The sequence below is a fragment of the Octodon degus genome, unplaced genomic scaffold (assembly GCF_000260255.1).
Source record: "Octodon degus isolate 3935 unplaced genomic scaffold, OctDeg1.0 scaffold00058, whole genome shotgun sequence".
Taxonomy (NCBI): Eukaryota; Metazoa; Chordata; class Mammalia; order Rodentia; family Octodontidae; genus Octodon; species Octodon degus.
The window spans coordinates 12,136,481-12,151,402 of NW_004524634.1; the positions used below are offsets into that span (position 1 = coordinate 12,136,481).

Consider the following 14,922-nt stretch of genomic DNA (forward strand, 5'->3'; position numbering starts at 1 on the left):
ATCACATATATTCTTTTCTTTTCTCCTCTTTGTCAGTATAGTCCACTTGCAATCAGAAAGACCTCGTTTGAAGACATGCCCTCAGCAGCTGAAAAGCCACTTGCTGAAAGAACTTTCACTTGCTGAAAGGGCTTAGAGAAGGGTGAAGGGTGGGTCTTGTACTGACCACGTCCTCCTGTGCGCCGTCTGGGGCACAGTGTCTCCTGACCTGAGCAGCTGCTCTGTTATTTTGTTCTCAGATTCTACCTGTCCCCACCACTGCAGAGGGAACACATATTTTTAAAATCTTTCCTTGATTTTATTAATAGGGAATTTGCAGGAAATTATGTAAGTAAATACAGTACAGTAGGGAAGGGAAATGAAAACAATAATGATATTCAACATATCATATAATTATGAACTAAATGCTGTTGAGTCTAAATAACTACTTGACTATTTGGCACCTTTTGCCAACTGCATCCAGGGTATCTTACTGTATGCAGTAAGATACCCTGTCAACAAAAACAGTCAGGAGAAATGTATCTTCAATTATTTTTCACTTCCACTGCAGCTTGTTGATGTTAAGACATTTGGAAAAAAAAAAAAAAAAAAGAAAAAAAACAGTAAAGGTTCTAATGAATAAATGAAGCATTGTAAGCAGCTATCTCTGCTTGACAATAGCATGTTGTGTTCCGATGACATTTTCGTATTATTCAGAAAACAATTTCATCATTATATACTTAGTCCTTAAAACACTTCAGTGAAGAAAGTAACTCAAATTGTTTTCTTAAGAAATGTCTGTGCCGGCCCCACACCTGGGTGCACTGAGCCAGCGATGGAGTCTGGACGTGGAGGCGCAACCCTGTAATCCCAGCACTTGGGAGGCAGACATCAGGAGGATCACTACTAATGTGGGCTGTGTAGTGAGACCCTGCACACAAAAAAAAGAAGCTAGAAAAGAAACGTCATACCACAAGGTATTAACATAGATGATTGTAGAATCTAAATGCCCGTGCTTATAATTTGAGTCAATACTAATTGACCTTTAACTATAGCCCAGACACTGCTTTGAATTTATGAGTTATATCAACGGTTAAAGCATAGAATCTCACTTTTAGGGAGCTTAATTCTAATTCCAATTGTAGGGTTAGAATTAATTCTTAATACATATTGTAGACAACATTCAGTAAACTGTAGACAATAAGCAAAATAAGTACATAACTTATATAATGCTTGATGGAAAATGCTATGGGAAAAGAAAAAAAAAATAGAACAAGAAGGAAGATGGAGAGTGTGTGGTTGCAATTTTCAGTAGGGCTGTCAGAAGAGCCTACAGTGAAAACATGTCATTTGGACACAGTCGAGAATAAGTTATTGGTGTTTAAGTAATTTGTCCATAGTGTCTTCCTGCCTCCTCTTGGCTGTGGTATAATAGAGCATATATCCTGGAACTATTTTCGTAGAAACTTGAACCATGCAGCGTTTAAGAAAGAATAAAAAAACTAAAGAAGTGTTAGCATAAACTAGAATAAAACCAATATCTCCCTTCCACTGAGTTCTGGTAAACAGATAATTGCATCGTCTTCTTAGGAAAAGCATCTCCAACTGTTTTAGAAACTTTAAATTAAATAAGTGAAAGGTGTTTCTGGTAATGCTATAAATTGTGGTTATCATGAACTCATTGGCGTTTCTTCCAAAATGCTTGAATGCGTCTTTGGGTACAGAATGCTTCACACATCAATACAAAGTCAGTGTTTCTGTCTGTTTCTGAGAAAGTTCCTTAAAGACATTGTTGTTGTAGACCTAGGTCTTTAATTTTGAGGAAGCAGGGAAAAGGGCAGATAGAGCATCACAAGGGTAATTACATGTGTAATTGCGCAGCAACAGAGGAAGAACAGAGGGATTTGGGACATAAATGCTGTAGAAGCACAGCTAACATTTCACAGGAGGTCCCTGGATTGTGTGCTATCAAATTCTGGCTTGTGATCTTAAACTTCCTCAAATAGACAAAGTAGAACATGTTTGATAATCATGTCTTGTAGACAACCCTCGATTTTATTGACTTATAATAGTACAGATCTCTCTTTCCTTCATAAATTTCCAATAAGGCTTCTATAGTAAATCCAAGTCTTTGTTTCTCCTCATCCTCCTTACTGAAGGACTTGAACATGTAGAACAGCTACTTCTTGAAACACAGCAGTAACTGTGGGTAAGGAAAATGAACATGACCAGGGATGAATTTACTTCTAAATCTTCCATTTGGAAATCACACACATATTCCTTAATGCTCTTTTGACTTCCTAAAGTTTACTTGGACAGAGTATACGAAAGCATATCATTCTCGATGGCTGGACAGAGCAAGAACCAAAATATTTAACAACCATTCAGAAATTAGCATAGGAAGCAAACCTATGAAGTTGTTATCATGGGACTTTTAGAAAGTCTTGCAAAAAGCTCTTTCTGTTATTTGATGAAGTGTCCTTTTTGCTGCCCTGTTTGAATATCTGATTTATCATATGGAGATCTTTAACTTTCAGGCAGAAATTTGAAGTTCAATGGAAAATATTTAAGATTGACCCAAGTAAAAAATACTTAGTTTTATTGACAGCACACTCTGCATAAATTATAATGTCATATTCATAGAAGCTCATGGGATTTTTTTTGTTTGTTTATGTGGGGGTATTTTTGATACAGGCAATTAAACTCAGGGTTTTGTGCTTGCCAGGCAGGCACTTAATGTCACTGACCTGTCTCTCTGGTGTCCATGTTTGTTTGAAAACAAAAAGAGTAGGCTTAATTTCCAAAGACAATACCAAACCAAACCCAACCAAAACCATAAACAAAATAATAACTATTTTAACCTAATCAATACCTTGTTCTTAAATATCAGTAACTGTTTCTGTGAAACCCCAGGATATTACGATCTATGATAGATATTTCTAAGAAGGGATGATGAGGTTAGAAAAGTTTGGCAAATATTACCTGTAAGAGAATCAATGGATTTAGTGAAAAAATGAAGAGAAAACTGAGTAGGGTAAATATGTTTCTAATCACACAAAATATGTACAATGAACCAACGAATCAGGTAAGATACTAGAAGTCAAGCAGAAATTAAAGACCTAATTCAGAAGAAGCAAGAAAAATAGAAGTCAGCAGGAATGTGGAGCCAGAGATGCCCATGTGGGCGGGACATCTTTATTAGAACAGAAACTAGAGGTCAGATCTTGTGGGTTGCACTTGGGATGTCAGGCAGAAATGAGATCCACTAAGATGCTATTCTATTGAGACTGTCTACTTGATTTTAGTGCAAGTAAGGTCTGAAAGAGAATACCTCTCATTAAGCTCAACACTTTAGCAAATTTTCTACAATGCATGTATGTATATATGTGTGTATGTATGTATGTATGAATGTATCTGTCACTTATCTACCTTTGATGCATTGCTCTTCAAAGACAATAATAGTTTGTATTTAAATGTGTAATCTAAACATAAGTGAACTTTCTTGATGTAGCTTCTTGACAATTCTTTGTAGAATGACATATCCCAGAAATTTGTAGTTCTGGCTATAAAAACCTTGAAGAATATCCAGTGCAGTTTCAGCTGATGATGTAGAAAGATATGTGGGATGTTATTAAGTAAAAATTTCCCTTAAAATTCCCTTTAGTAAACTCTCTTTTTCCTTAAGTACTATTCATCATGCCACAACTACAATTTCCTCTGATGTGACATCAGGGGAAATTGCAGAGGTCAGTAGCAGGCTTGGATTCCAATTGCATGACTTGATCTTTGTTTGCACACTGACTAGTTGCGCTGTTCTTAGCTTATTTAAACTTCCTATAAATCAGTAAGCGCATCTCTATAGAAGAATAAAGATTTAGAGGCATTATGGATGATATAAGTTATTGCAGCAAATCTAGAACAGAACATTGCAAATTATAATAAACATTATTTACTATTTTTACAATTAAATTTAGTACTAAACCCCTATAACCCATTTTCCTTATTTTTTACCATTTTATTTCTGACTCTTTATATTTTTATGTTTATCTGGGTCTTATCCATGGCGTCTTCCTTTCTTGAGTTGCTTACCACTCTATCTCCATATTGAAGGTTGCATCCATCCATGATAGGAAAATAGAAAAGGCTGAAAGATCTATACTTAATGTGCTATATTTTTCTTGGTCACACATTCAACAAATTTTTTGGTTGGACTAGTCTACATTTCCTTTTTTACTGGAAACCCTCACTAGACCTAGAATGTCTAAAATTAGAGATCTACTTATACTAGTACTGGTTATAGGATTAGGATTTGGACAAACCCATGGAATCTCTCTCTGGTCACCCCAGCAGTCCTAAAATACTCTACTATTTCTTTATTTATAATTTTAATAATTAATTGTTTAGAAGTTGCTATTTAGACTTTGTCTTTAGTCAAAGACTTCTCACTTTATTTGATGTGATATTTACCCTTTTCCAATATGAGGTTAATGATGACAGTTACAGTCAATTATTAAGTGTTAACTTCAATGTAGACCTTATGTATTTAATACCTGATTGCATTTTATCTTTGTGATGAGTTCTATGAGACAGAGAGTGGTTTCCTGTGAATAGCAAACCCAAGGCCTAGACAATTCAAGTATGTCACCAAAAGTAGCTTTCAGTATGTGATAGACTCACATAACTTTTAAATTTTATTTATTTATCTATTAGATACAAAGTCTTACTATGTAGCTGAAACTCAAAGTGATCCTCCTGTCTCAGGCTCCCCAGCACTGGGATTACAGGTGTGCACCACCGCACCCAGTTTGGCAGCAGCACAGCACGCGCAAGGTTCCAGGGTTGGCAGGACATGGGGTACAAAGATCAAACCTAGGTCCTCGCACTTGCCAGGCAGACACTTTGAACACCCAGATATCTCCGCAGCTTTAGAGTCATATATTGAACCCTGGCGAACCTGATTCAAGGCCACTTTCAGCGGGTTCTTTTTCTCATTCTTAATGTAATAGGAAAATGGATGGCCTGCTATTCTATCTAAGCTAAATCCTCTCTGACAGCTAGAACGCTTGTTAGATCATTGTTCTCTACCTTTTGTTTGGCTGCATGGGAAATTTCATTGTCTTTGACAGAAGAACTGTATTATGGTGGAGTTGATAGTAAAATCTCATTTCCTTTGAAAGGAAACATGGGAGCGTAAGTTGCCTGAATTAAAATACCAGTGCTATCTCTTTTGCTTTTGCGTCATTTTGCAAATGATTTCTTCAGTGCTTCAAATTCCTGGCCATTAATATGGGAATAATAATGATAATGATAATAATAATAATAGTGAATAATAATAATAATAATAATAATAGTGAATGCTTCCTAGGGCTTTGTGAGAACTACTTGGGGAACACCATGTATATCCTTAGAACCATTTTTGCCACACAGTATCTGTTCTGTAAGCTTCCTCCACAATCATCATCATAACCATTGTTATTATAACATTTTAGTATATCCTTCTGGTTGTTAATCTAGAAGTTATAACTTAGGGTTCCATTTCTCTTAATTATATTCCCAGTTGGAGATAGAGCCAGGGTCAGCTGACAGTAAATTCTGTTACAGAATGAGGACAAAAGAACACCAGGCCTGCAAGCAAGCTTAGGGAGGAGGGTGGCATTGGCCCTTTCCTGCAGTTCTCTGTCTAAAGAGCTCAGAGGAATGACAGCAAGAGGACTACTGACCTGCACAAGTGTGTACATCCCTGTTGCAGTGTGGTGCAGATAATAAGAATCATTTGTTTATTGTCTTTACAAGACAAAGGACAAGAAGGTTCCTGTGGGTCATTCTTATACTTTTCCACCCATCAGCCCACAGCCCAAGCATCAGCCTTTCTGTTGATTTCTTTCAGGCCTCCTTTGGGGACAATAAGATGTGGTCATTTGGCATTAACTGGTCCTTTAACGCAGCTACCCATTAATTGATGAGAACTTCCCAGGATGGACCATAGGGCAGGAGCCATAGATTTCAGTGACTTGTTGATTTTATTTCCCTGCCCTGTGGACCACAGAGAAAGCCTCTTCAGAACTGCCAGGCTACAGTACAAATGCTCCTTGTTCTAAAACAGCTGAGAGGCCCTTGTGCAGTTCTCTTTCCTTGCACCCTGTCTGCACACACCCTGACCTTCATGGTCAAGGAAACCCAGTTTTCATCTTGCCTGTGCTCAGCGTCTACCCCTCTCTCTTTCCATGGAGTTCCACTGCCTTGAAGTGGTAACAGTGCGGAGATAGAATTTGAGACCATGAATCTACAGTTATTTTTCTTTTTCCCTGTCTGTTTGTTTTCTGTTTAATGGAGATCCTACCATTTACCCCTCCTCTAGAAGACAACAAAAGAATTTAATGAGCTCAAGTTTTTAAATCTTTTCCCCTCCCAAACAACTTTGAGTGGCTTCAGGAAGAGATCTAAACAAAGGATATATTCATCTTTGCCATCATTTCTGTCTTCTTTTCTTCTATTACTTAGTCTCTAGGTATTTCAGAACAGAGAAGGCAGTGGCCTTAGCTCTGTCTCTCCCCAGCATCACAGGCTGATAATGAGTGAAGACTTCTTTACTTCAGTCTTCAGTTACATGTTTTAGATCTATCTTTGGTGTCTGTGATGGGTGAAAAGATGAATTTGTAGCCCTGAAGCATTAAAATCCAAGTAGAATAAAAATAGCTTTTCTGTGAACCTGAAACTCATTTGATCATGCTTGGTGCCTTTGTGAACCCAGTTGATGTTGTGTAGCATGTTTCATAGAAGCATTGGCTGCTTCACTAAGATAGCAAGACAGTAACAGAGCCTTATCAAGCCTTCTTCTCTAGAGTTGGGTTGGCTTGCTTTAGGATGGAAAATAAGCAGCAACTTCAACCCACAATATGATTAATTCAAACTGACAAAGCAAGGAAATTAATTTTTCAGGTTGCCATTCATTTCTTTTCTCTATCAACCAACAAATATTTATTGAGCTCCATCTCTGACCTTAGTGTAAAAGCACAAACAATAAGCATGAGATATGACCTCTTCTTTTATCATTAACAATTTGCTTGAAAAGACTAAGCTATCATTCATGCTCTACCAAAAAGAATAGTTAAGTTTGAACCACGAGACCTGTGGTCTTGTTAAAGGTGAGTAGTGTGTGGTTCAGTGAAGGGACCCTGGAACTGGGTTTCCAGAATGATAAAATTAGTGTCATTCATTTCTTGGGAAAATCCTTTGTGCCACATCAATTTTATCATTTGTAAATATGAAGTTCATAATAGTGCCCAGCTCAAAAGCTTGTTGAGAACTTAGAGTTAAGAATCGGCTAACATTGTATTCAGGACACATTATGTATGAGGTATTATTAGTCTGATATTTAAGGAAAGCCTTTGAAGGTGTCTGGGTAACAAAAGAGACCTGACATGTGCTACGTGCGTCCTGAGTCCTAGGTGCCAAATGGAGCACATCACGTGGGCGTTTTGATAGATCCTCACAAATTCCTGGTAAAGTGGGTTAGGGAGACATGAAAAGGTTAAAGTAGGTTTGCATAGTTTCTTATCTGGTTAAGGACAAAGCTGGTTTTCACACTCTGATCTCTCTTGATACTTTGTGCTTGCAGCTCTAAATTTTGAGAGTCCATGTCATGCCATCTTGTAACAAAACTGAATGCTACGTTAAAATAAGTGAAGGTGGGAACACTCTCAGACAGAGGTTTCGAAGCATTAGTGCATGAAGAGCCGGTAGAATTTGGTTGTATGAAAAAGAAAAGACACTGTATTTTTCTGTTCTGAGACAAGTTCTCACTATGCAGTTCCGGCTGTGCTTGCACTGACTTTGTAGCCCAGGCTGGTCTCAAAGTCACAAAGATCCTCCAGCTTCAGCTCCCCATGTGCTGGGATCACTGGCCTGCACTGCCATACCTGGGTTGTTTCTTATTTATAAATATGATAACAAAGATGGGAAAGGTAGACAGTGAACAAAATGAAAACAGTGGCTGTGAGCAGCAGCAGGTTGTACTGGGTAAAGTTAGAAGATAGAGTGTTTTCCTTGCCAAAACCTTAACCCCAAATTTCTCAACCTCATTTCTGTTGACATTTGAGGACAAATTCTTCTTTGATATATTTTTCTCTGCTTTGTGCTTTACTTCCAATAGGATAGTGTTTGGACATGGTGTCTTCAGGAGATAATTGAGTTTGATGAAGCTATGGAAGTGGAGCCCTTGTAATGGGATTAATTTCAGACAGGTGCCCCATAGCTGATAGCTATGAAAGTCACAAAGAATCTCCTCATCACAACTCAAACATGCAAACATCTGACCTCAGTGGCCAGCCTCCAGAGTTGTGAGACAATAAATTACAGTTGCTTAACCCACCTAGAGTATAGTATTTTGTTACAACCTCCCCAGAAGGCTAAGACAACTATACTGTAGTATCCTTGGCCTATACTGATCAAATACCAATAATAAACCCCAATCATGACAATCAAAACTTTAATTAAGATATAGCCCATTTTCCTCTCAAAGTCAAATCACATGCTATGGCTTGTGTCTAGATGTCCCCCTAAATTCCCCTGTGGCCATAGGTAGGGCTTCTCAGAGGAAGCTGGATCTAGGTGGTATGGTGCTGGGATTAAATATGTGATGCAGGAAGTAAGAGTGTAAGGTTACTAAGTTAGTCCCCTGATTGGTTTGCTATAGTTCTATGTGTGGATACGGGGCAGGCCCACTGCAGGTGAGGGTGGCAAAGGGTACATAGCCTGGATGGATATAAAGGGATGGAAAGAGGGCAGGTCTGGTGTTGTTTCTTTGCTACTCTGTCTGTGGCTTTGCTGCCTTCTGCCCGCCATGAAGTGTTTCTCCTGTGTTTCTCAAGGCCCTTCTGCTGGGCCACCCTGAATTGCAGCCAGCTAACTATGAACTAAAACCTGAACAAGATGTGAGCTGCAGTAAACCTTTCCTCCTCTGATTTAAGAGGTTGGGTGTTTTGTCTTAGCAATGGGAAAAGTAACTGAGACATCCTTTTTTTTGGAGAAACACTGTCTTAACTTTATGTACTTACCATTCAGATCATCACCAGGATGGTATATATTTTTCTAATAAGTGATGCTCAAACATTATTGTCTATAATTACCTAGAGGAAAGGTAAAAGTCCTTACTTTGTCATCCAAGCAAGACGTTAGCGCAATATGGATGAAAAGTCAGAAATCAGATTTTTGTAAGCTCCTACCATAGGCGACTTTCACACAGCCCAGAGCCCCTGCTTTGTAAGGCACAGACACCACTGATATAGTCAGGGAGAGTGCTAACCTTCTTTGCATAATGGAAAACACAGCATTGGAAACCAATAATTACAGATTTAAAGCTTTTTTTCTTTATTTCCTTGAATTCATAAATAGCCTGGGCTGGTAGATGTCCCAGTTTCAGTCTGCTGCCGTCACTTACAGCCTGTGTCACATTGGGTCCATCACTGTAAAACCACTTTCTGGCCTGTAAAATGGGAATTTTGTGAACACCTGCCTCTTGACTGCCTCTCTGTGGGAGCAGGCCCCTGGTGAGAGCCTAATCATTGCTTCTGCTCAAAAACATTCCCAACCAGGAACATTTAAGGGGAATGACAAAGGTTAAACAAAAATAGTTTAGGTGGTTGCCACAGCAACACTATGGGTGTCCTTGTTTTTTTTTTTTTTTTCTTGGAAGCTTAGTATAATTCTATGTGTGGATAGTGGGAGGGCTTTTGCCGACTTTATTGTTCTTTTGAGTCGCCTATGAAATTTTCAAAATGCATATTCCTAGTCATATCATCCAGTGCTGTGTAACTCATGATCTCTCAAGTGCAGTATAGGAATCTGCGCTTTGATAAAGCTCTTCAGGAGTGTACGATGCACCTGCCTCTAAGCCCACACATGGAAATAGTCTTGGAGCCAACAACTTCTGGCGTGTCCAGACCGGACCCACTCTTTCCACTGATCTGCATGGAGTGTGGTACATGGCAGCCCAGCATGGGATCTGTGGATCTATCTATTCTTCTAAGGCCTTTAAAATTCAAAACATGCATGAAGTTTTTGTTTGTATGGTTTATGCTTGGGAAGCACTCTCTTTACCTTTCAGTTTTCTTTGATTAGTTTAGAAATTTCCTACACTGTGGTCCCCCAAAAATATATTATGTGGGGGTTGGGGAGATAGCTCAGTAGAATAAGCACTTGCCTGCCAAGTGCAAGGGCCTGAGTTCAATACCCAGCTCTGCCAAAAACAAACAAAACAAACAAATAAACTATATATATATATCTTTGTTAAAAGGGACAAAGAAGACACTCTGGAAATTACACCACCTCATAAAATTCCTCCCAAGAAAACATATCAAAAAGTAAATTAGTGAACTTCAGAGAAATACTTTTCAGAAAATGCGAAAAGCAGAATAGAATCTTAATAAGAAAGAATTCTATTGTGCAGAATTTTAAGGACCTAGCAGCATACATTTTTGTTTTAGCCTTATCCCTATTCTTTGATGAAAACAAAACAAAAAATAAGTAGAAAAAAATTTCCTCTTTAGGATTTCTTGGAGGGGAAACAAGGATTTTGCTTTTTTCTTTTTTTGTTTTGAAGGACACATATTAGAATTACATTGCCTTTGTTTATCAAATGCTTAAAGTTCTCCAGCTTTCTCCAGACAAATCTGATGAGCATTATGACCATTAGGAGTATTCTCAATCAAAATCATAAACATTGTTGAAACCAGAAGTTAAATGTTCTTCTAGTTCAATGATAAACCTTAATTTTGTGCATGGTATCAATTTTTCATCATTAATCTTATAGAATATTTTAGGAAAGAATGCTTAATAGCTCAATTTTTTCCTTAACTGCTAAAATCCCCTTCAGTATAACCTTTTTCTATGGCTCACTTTCTCAAATGAACTGAATTCCTTCAGTCTACACAATGAGCATGCATTTAGCCCACATAATCATAAATGTCACCTGTTTTATTTTTCTAAGGCCAATAGGAGTATAGAAGCAAATTTCTTCTTTCTTATTAATTTTATTGAGAAAGAAATAGCAATGAGATAATTTCTAAACAGGTTAGTAGAACAGTTACAATAATTAATACATTACATATTGTTGTCTTTGTAGCAGTTATTCACAGTACAAGATGCACACATGATCTCTTGTCTAAGTACTATTACTACAAATCTTTGTTCTCACTGAACTAAGACAAAGTATCTGTATGTTATCCTATTTTGTATGTATATATATGTATATATTTTTCTTCACTACAAAATGGTTCTTCATTTATATCCCCCTTTTTGTTTAGTTTTGTTGGAGATGAGTATTCCATTGCCATTCAAATATTGTAGGTGTGTGAATTCAGCAAAATAATCCCATATATTCCAGTAGTCCATAATAGTAGAAGCAATTACTGTGGAATTTTTGCTCTAATTTTTACCTTACTTCCAGCCTACCAAGGAGTTCCTGCTCCCTTCATACAAGATCAGGTACTAACGCTAGAGTTCCTTGCATGCACGGATGCTGTGGCATGTCCTGTGTGTGTGGAGAGCATTTGTTTCTACCAGCAGAAGGAATTCACTAGTGAGAACTTTCCTCCTTTTCTCCCTCTAATTTTGGAAGATAGGACTTCTCTTTTGCATGCAGACCCGACCTCTTTTCCTATCACTTGAGGATAACTGCAATGGAATGATGCTCCTTCGGCATCTAAACTTCTAAACAAATGCAAGGATGGGAGTTTCCTTTAGCTTGATCTATGAAATCTGTGAATGGCAGGGCTGAAGGGAGGTAAGTGTGGGTGAAGAGCGGCTGTGACTGAGAAGCAATGGAGAAACTTGCCCACTTATCTAAGAAGAGGGAGTCAGGAAAATATTATATTCATCATAGTTGCTTTGTGGTGTGAGGGTTTGGAATGCAGGGCCTTCATTCTGAATTACATTCCTAGCCCTTTATTAATTTTTAATTTTGCAGAACAACTGGCTAAATCAGCTAGTGACCCCAGTTGGACAAGCACTCAAACTTTCTGCCCCAGCATCCCAGAGTGCTGTGGTCACTGGTCTGTGGCCTCACATCAGTTTCTTTTTCTTCCTACATTTTTAAAAGAACAGACACACAGGAACTTGTCACCAGATTACGCTGCTGAATATTCATGACAATATCTGAGATAACTAAGAGCAACTAAATGGAATTTTAACTACTGCAACTAATTTCTGAACGTGTCAAATTATAGCAAAACAAACTGATATCAGAGAGTTAGCATCATAATAACTTTCCAGGAGGTCTCAGGGCTCTTCCTTGATGGACTCCAGTCATACGGACCCTCTCCATCCTCACCCTCAGATCCTTTGTGAAGATCCCAGGTTGCGTAAGAAAGCATCACTTACTAAAAGGACATTCCCATTTCCTTGACCAAACTGGATTTCTCATGTAAGGGAAATAGGGCAATATTAAGTAATAAGATAAACTCAACATATTCTGCATTTGATCCTCAGTTGTAACCGAAAAATCTTCAAACTTGCACTGCCTTAGGGTTTGCTTTTAATACGTTTATGTCACCTACCCCGTGTCTCTGAATCCTGTCTACATATGAGCATTACAAGAAGAATGTTCAAGACTGTAAGAGGGGCCCCAGCCATGCATATTCTAATTAACTTGCTTCAGGATGGACCTGACTGTGAGGGCTTGCAGTTCCCTGCGTGATGCTCTGCTGCAGCCTAAGAGACCCTGCCCAGCTATTTGCATCAGCTTTCTTTTACCTAGCTTTTGCTTTTTCATTACACTTCATTTTTCACCCGGCCTATGTAGCATAAGACTGATTTTTTCTCTCTTTTTTAAAATGATTTTTTGTTTAATACATCTGAAAAGAATGCATATATACAGATTGAGACGTGAGAAAGCATTGGCTCAACACTCATGAAATCTACAAGAATTAGGATTTGGAGAAGGTAATAAATTAGCTTAACATTTTTAAAAACTGGATAAGACAAGGAAAATAAGCTGATAAAGTCCTTATTAACATGAAGAGTCTTTATAAGGTGCCTTGCATGATTTTTATTAAACTAGAGAGCCTCAACCAGTTGCTATAAGATTCCTCATATGGAAAACAGAAATAAGGGGATCCCCCTAGCTGGTGCCCGCACTAAGTTCTCCCCACCCTGTCCACCCATAGCTTCTTAATGATCAGGACTGCACCCTCACAACCTGGAAGAGGGTGCCAGTTATCCCATAGGCATCTGTCTTGTAGCACCACCTCTCCTATCTCCTCTGTGTCAGGTCTGCTGGAATCAAGGAACACAAAACACAACTGAATTACAAATCTATGCTAAGCATATGAGACGATGACTGATGGGGAAATAAAACCTTTTTAATTACAAACTCAATCCATTCAGAGTATTTAAAAAGATGCAATACTTTTCTTCATTATCAGTGAAAGAAGTTAAAATTAACTTCCAAAAAAATTTTAAGGACCAGCAAGTGACAAACAAATTTCCTTGACAGCCACAGTCACCTGTAGAGTGCATCCTAGAGAAGAGGAGGGGCAAGAGAGCTTCCACCCACTTTTGTGAGCTTCAACAAATACTGGATCTACTCAAGGGTGGAGAGAGAGAAAAAAAAAAGGTAAAAAGGAGTATGTTATCAAACGAGGCATCTATTATACTCCTTCCTAAGAGCACCAGGTGGGGAACACATTTTCTAAACTAGAAAGGAAGTAGAATGTAGAATCTATCCGTCCATCCTCCTCCCCTAAAGGCTGACTACTGATTAATGAATTTTTTTTTTAAAAAAACAAGAATAAAATACAAACCCTACCCTGCAACATGCACCCTACCCACCCCCCCAAAAAAAAAGAAAGGGAAAAATTACTAAGCAGTCCCAGATTACTTTCCAGTGGAACCAGAGAGCAGCTTCAGCAATTCAAATTAGTCTGTTCCAGAGTCAGCATGCCTTACTTTTAAACAACAACAAAAAAGGGTTTTGAAACAACAAAACAAAAACTAATACTGATCACTTTTCTGACAATCACAGTTACTCAAAATTAACTGGTACTGGGAGGGCTGGGGGGCATACCTATCGGCCCTGTCTCACACCTTGGGTGCATGGGGATAGGCGCAGGGCATTTGTCATTATTGCAGAAACAAATTTAAAAGTTTATATTCTTTAGTTCGATTTAAACATTGCTTTTAGTATGATGCTGACACCAGCTGTGCAGAAAGGGGTCTGGAGAGATGTTCACAGCTGCACACTCCTGCGGCTCTTCTTTGGTTCTGGAGGCTCCAGGGCAGCCAATGTTGCTTCATCAAACACATTTTTTAGGCCTTTCTGCATGAGTGCGGAACACTCCACATACTTGACAGCCTTCAGATCACGGGCCAGCTTTTCAGCAGTCTCTGGAGTGATGGGTTTCTGTTAGTTCTTGGCAAGTTTCTCAGTAGTAGAGGGATCATCTCTGAGATCCATTTGGGTCCCAACAAGCAAAAAAGGAGTCTTTGGACAGTGGTGAGCTATCTCAGGCACCCACTTTTCTTTCACATTTTCAAATGAGAATGGAGAAACCACTGAAAATCAGACTAGAAATGCATCTGTTGGTGGGTAATTCAGTGGTTGTAATCTGTCATAATCCTCTTGCCCTGCAGTATCAAAAAGCCCAAGAGTGTATGACTCTCCACCAATCATGACTGTGACTGCATAGTTGTCAAAAACAGTTGGCACATATTTAGATGGAAATTTGTCTGTTGTATAGGATATCAGGAGACACGTTTTACCAACAGCACCGTCACCCACAACAACGCACTTAATTGTCAACATTGTGGAAATAGTTTAAATATTTCAAATTTGATGTTGACCTCAGCTCCTCCACCCGGGCATTGACAGCAGTGCGCAGGGTCTTCTTGGCAGCTGGACAGGGGCCTTAGGATTGATTTCTTTTTCTTTTCTTTTTCTTTTTCTTT

General features: G+C 38.5%; 1 protein-coding gene and 1 pseudogene across 2 annotated transcripts in view; one reads left to right on the forward strand and one right to left on the reverse strand.

The window, feature by feature from the left end:
* The window catches only part of Ctnna2 (catenin alpha 2), a 1,043,423-nt gene that overhangs the window by 805,678 nt on the left and 222,823 nt on the right, over positions 1–14,922 (forward strand). The gene's annotated exons all lie outside the window — the stretch shown is intronic.
* LOC105742531 lies at positions 14,204–14,779 on the reverse strand (annotated as a pseudogene).